The sequence below is a fragment of the Pongo pygmaeus genome, chromosome 13 (genome assembly GCF_028885625.2).
Source record: "Pongo pygmaeus isolate AG05252 chromosome 13, NHGRI_mPonPyg2-v2.0_pri, whole genome shotgun sequence".
NCBI classification, from domain to species: Eukaryota; Metazoa; Chordata; class Mammalia; order Primates; family Hominidae; genus Pongo; species Pongo pygmaeus.
The window spans coordinates 65,317,862-65,323,644 of NC_072386.2; the positions used below are offsets into that span (position 1 = coordinate 65,317,862).

Below are 5,783 nucleotides of genomic sequence, written 5' to 3' on the forward strand. Positions count from 1 at the left end.
AACCACAAAAGGCAGAGAGAGTAGAAGACAAAAATAGGAACAAAAAACAAGGATAACAAATAGAAAACAGTAACAAATATAGTAGATATTAATCCAATTATATCAATAATCACTGGTCTAAATGCACCAATCAAAAGAGAATGCCAGAGTGGATCAAAAAACAAGAGCCAAATGTATGTTGCCCACGAGACACATAGAATAAAAGTAAAAGGCTTAATCCTTTTGGGGTTCATAAGTGTGATGACTGGGTTTTTTACACTCATGTGTGAGATGCACTTCTCTCAAACCTTTTTGCAATGTTGGCATACTATCATACCTGCTTGATATGGAAAAAAAGTAAAGGATTTGAGAAAGATATACCATGCTAACACTAATAAAAAGAAAGGGACAGTAGCCATATTAATTTGAGGCACAGCCGATTTTATAGCAAGTAAAATTATCAGGAATAAATGGGGTATTGCATAGTAATATAGGGGGTTAATTCTGTAAGATGATGTAACAATCCTTAATGAATATATATCCAACAACAGAACATGAAAATACATGAGTCAAAAACTGATAGATTTCAAAGAGAAATAGATTAATTCACTATTACCTTTAGAGACTTCAACATGCCTCTGTTAAAAATGAATAGATCAAGCAGGTAAAGTACTACTAAGGTCGTAGCTGAATTCAACAACTGGATGTTAATCAACTGGATATAACTTACATCTATAGACTTCTTCATCCCACAACAGCCAGTTACACATTTTCCTCAAGTTTACATGAAACATTTACCAAGATAGACCATATTTTTGGCCATAAAACACACTTTAACAAATTTAAAATAATAGAAATTATACAGTATCTGCTCTCAGACTACAAGAGAAATAAACTAGAAATAAATTTCTTTTTTTTCCAGAAAGACAGCTGGAAAATCCCCCAAATACTTGGAGATTAAATAATACATTTATAAATAACACATGAGTCAAAGAAGAAATTTTAAGATACATTTTTTAAATTTTTAAGCTGAATGAAAATGAAAACAAAACTTATTAAAAATTTCTGAGATGCAGTGAAAATAGTGCTTAGAGGGAAAGTTATAGCATCAAACATATATACTAGAAAAGAAGAATGATCTAACATCAGTACTCTATGCTTTTACCTTAGGAAACTATTAAAAAAAGAGCAAATTAAATTCAAAGAAAGCATAAAAAAGAAATGCTAAAACTTAGAACAGAAATTAATAAAATTATAAATAGAAAATTAATAGAGAAAGCCAACAGGACCAAAACCTGGTTTATTGAAAATATCAATAAAATTAATAAGCCTCCATTCCAGGCTAACTAAGAAAAAAAGAGAGAGGATACAGATTAAGAGAAAGAAAAGACAGACTATCACTATGGATTCCATGGACACTGAAAGGAAAATAAAAGAATATTATCAACAACTGTATGCCCACAAATTTGATAACCTATTAGATGAAATGCAACAATTCCTTGATAGACAAAATCTGCCAAAACTCACACGAGAAGAAATAGATTATCTGAATAGACATATATCTATTAAAGAAGTTAAATCAATAATTAATAATCTTTCAAAACAGAGACCACTGGGCCTAGAAGGGTCACTGGTAAATTCTACCCAACCTTTAAAGGAGAAATTATACCAATCTACAATCTCTTTCAGAAGATAGAAGAAGAAGGAATACTTTCTAACCCATTCTATGAGGCCAACATTGCCCTAATAACAACAAAAAATAAAAAGACATAAAAAGAAAACTACACACCAGTATCTCTCATGAAAATAAATGCAAAGATTCTCAACAAAATATTATCAAGTAGAATCCAAAGACGTATTTTAAAAATTATAAACCACTACCAAGTGGGATTTATTCCAGGTAGGCAAGCCTGGTAAAACATTTGAAAATCAGTTAATGTAAGCCATTGTATCAATAGGCTAAAGAAGAAAAAAAATATGATCATATCAATAGATGCAGAAAAAGCATTTATCAAAATCTAACATCTATTACTGATCATAAAAAAATTTCAGCAAACTAGGAATAACGGGGAACTTCCATAACTTGATTAAAAACACTTAGAAAACATACAGCTAACATTATACTTAATTATGAGAAACTTCAAGCTTTTTCAGTAAGACCAGCAGCAAGGCAAGGATGTCCCCTCTCACACTCCTTTTCAATATCGTACTAGAAGTTCTAGCTGATACAATAAGACAAGAAAAGGAAATAAAATGTATACAGATGGGGAAGGAAGAAATAAAACTGTCTCTGTTTACAGATGACATGATTATTTATTTGGAAAATTAAGAATTAATTCAAAACTCTCTTGGAACTAATAAGTGATTATAGCAAGTTTGCAGGATAAAAAGTTAATATACAAAAGTCAATCACTTTTCTACATACCAATAATGAATAAGTGAAATGTGAAATTAAAGGCACAATAATATTTACATTAGCACCCCCAAAGTTAAATGCTTAGATATAAATCTATGACAGTATGTACAAAATCTACATGAGGAACTAAAAAATTTGATGAAAAAAGTCCAAGAAGAACTAAATAAATGGAGAGATATTTCATATTCATGAATAGGAAGGCTGATATCATCCAGATGTCAATACTTGTCAACTCGATGTATAGGTTCAATGCAATCTTAATGAAAATCTCAGCACATTAATTTGTACATGTAAACAAACTGTAAAGTTTACATGGAAAGGAAAAAAAATCCAGAATAGCCAACACAGCACTGAAGGAGAAGAGCAGAGTTAGATAACTAGTACTACCTGCCTTCAAGACTTATTATTATATAAAGTTACAATAATCAAGAGAGTGTGGTATTGGCAAAAGAAAAGACAAGTAGGTCAATGGAACTGAATAGAGAGCCCATAAATAGACCCACGTAAATGCATTCAATTTATCTTTGACAAAAAAGCATAGAAAACATAATGGAGAAAAAAATTCTTTCAGCAAATGGTGCTGTAATAGATGGGCATGTGAGAGAAGGAAAGGAAAGAGGAGAGGAAAGGGGAGGGGAAGGGAGGGAAGAGGAGGGAACAGTCTAGGCACAGACTTTACACACTTCATAAAAATTAACTCAATTGGATCCCAGACCTAAATGTAAAACACAAAACTATAAAAACCCTAGGAGATAACATGGAAGAAAATCCAGATAACCTTGGAGTGGGCAATGGCTTTTTACATATGACACCAAAGACACTGTCTATGAAATAAATAATTGATAAGCTGAACTTGATTAAAATGAAAAATCCCTGCTCTACAAAAGACACTTTCAAGAGAATGAAAAGACAAATTATGAACTGGGAGAAAATATCTGATAAAGAACTGTTATCTAAAATATGCAAAGAACGTTTAAGGCCTAACAATAAGAAAACAAACAGCTCAATTAAAAAATGGACCAAGGACCTCAACAGAGACCTCCCCAAGAAGACATACAGATGTAAAATAAGCATATGAAAAGATGTTTTGCATTATGTCATCAGGGAAATGAAAATTAAAACAACAGTGAGATACTACTACACACTGATTAGAATGGCCAAAATCCAGAACACTAACACCACCAAATCGTGGTGAGGTTGTGAATAAAGAGGAACACTCATTTATTGCTGGTGGGACTGTGAAATGGCGCAGCCACTTCGGAAGACAGTTTGGCAGTTTCTTACAAAACTAAACAAACTGTTGCTATATGGTGTAGCAATAATGTTTCTTGTTATTTTCCTAAAGCAGCTGAAAACTTATGTCCATAAAAGCCTGTACTGAGACATTTATAGCAGTTTCATTTATAATTATTAAAACCTGAACAACTAAGTTGTCCTTCAGTATGTAAACAAATAAATAAACTGTGGTACATTTAGACAATAGAATATTATTCAGAGCTAAAAAGAAATGAGCTATCAAGTCAAGAAAAAACGTGAAAGAAACTTAATTGCATATTACTGAGCGCCAATCTTAATAAGCTACATATTGTATGATTCCAAATATATGGCATTCTGGAAAAGACAAAATTATGGAAACAATAAAAAGATCAGTGGTTGCCAGGGATTAGAGTAGAGGGAGAATTATCACTGCAGAAACTTAAAAAATGTTTTAATGAAGAGACTATTATAAACAACTTGGTGCCAACAAATTTGACAACTTAGAAGAAACAAGAACAAATTTCTTGAAGAATCCAACTTACAAAATTAACACAATATGAAACAGAAAATCTGAATAACCTTCCATCAATTAACTCAATTGAATTCATTATCAGAAAACTTTTTGACCAAGATATCTCCAGGCCCATGGGGTTTCACTTAAGAAGTGTATAACATATTCAAGGAAAAATAATACCAATCTTACACAAAAATCTTTTAGAAAATAGATGGATATGAAACTTTTCACAGCTTGTTTTATAAGGCCAGTAGAACCCTAGCACTAAAACCTGACAAAGACATCACAAAATAATAATAATAATAATAATAATAATAAACAACAGACCAATCAACACACAAACCCTTTAAACATAAGCAAATCAATATTTATAATTTATACAACACATGAAGGGATAACACATCATAACTTGGTAAGATTTATCTAAGATAAGCAAAAATCAATTTAATCTACCATAGTGACAAAATAAACGGGAAAAAACATATGCTCATTTTAATAGCTTCAGAAAAAGCATTCATCAAAATGCAATATTCATTCATTATAAATATTCTCACGAAGCTAGGAATACTAGGGAATTTTCTCAGTCTGATAAAGGGCATTTACAAAACTATAGCCAATTCATACTTTATGTAGAAAATCTAAATTCTTCTCTTCTAAAACTGGGAACACAGCAAGAATACTTATTGCAGTAATACCTACATAACATTGTACTGGGGTTTCTAACCATTGCAATAAAGCAATAAGGCATAAAGAGCTGAGAAGAGAAGTAAAACTATCTTTATTTGTATACAGTGTGATTGTTTACATAGAAAATCCAAATTAATGTATGAAATAATTACCAAGACTAACAAATGAGGACTAATAACCTTAGCAAGCTTACAGGATACAAAGTTAATATTTAGTACTAATATGTGAATTTAGCAAGGTTAGAGGATATAAGGTTAATATGCAGAAATCAATGTTTTTATATACTAGTAGCAAAAAATGGAAAATTAAATTTAAAAAATTATTTACAATAGTGTAGAAAAACACAAAATATTTCATAGTAAATTGAAGAAGACATGAAAGAACTCTACACTGAAAATTAAAAAGCACTGCTGAACAAAATTAAATAAACCAAAATAAATAAAAAGATATAATATGTTCATGGATTGGAAGACTTCATATTGTTAAATGTCAAATTACCCTACTTGATCTATAAATTCAACTCAATCTCAATTAATACTTGTGATGATTGATTTTATGTGTAAGCTTGACTTGGTTAAGAGATACCCTGATAGCTGGTAAAACAGTATTCTTATTTCTGAGAGAGATTTGCATTTGAACCAGTTGACTGAGTAAAGTTCTACCCTTACCAACGTGGGTGGGCATTAGCCAATCCATTGAGGGCTCAGATAGAACAAAAAGGCAGAGAAAGGGCAAAATTTTTTCTCTCTTTTTGAGTTATTCTTGCCTGAGACATTAGAGATCCTCAGGCCTTCAGATTCTGGAACTTACACCAGCCCCTCATCTTCTACACTCACCATTCTCTGGGTTATCAGACCTGTGGCCTTGTACTTAATTACAACACCATCTTTCCTGGTCCTCCAGCTTTCAGGCAGCATAAGACTTCTGAGC

The 5,783-nt window shown here is 31.6% G+C and overlaps 1 pseudogene; it reads left to right on the forward strand.

Moving 5' to 3' along the window:
* Nucleotides 1-216: 216 nt before the first annotated feature.
* Nucleotides 217-326, forward strand: LOC129044825 (small nucleolar RNA U13; annotated as a pseudogene).
* The last annotated feature ends 5,457 nt before the right edge of the window (nt 327-5,783 follow it).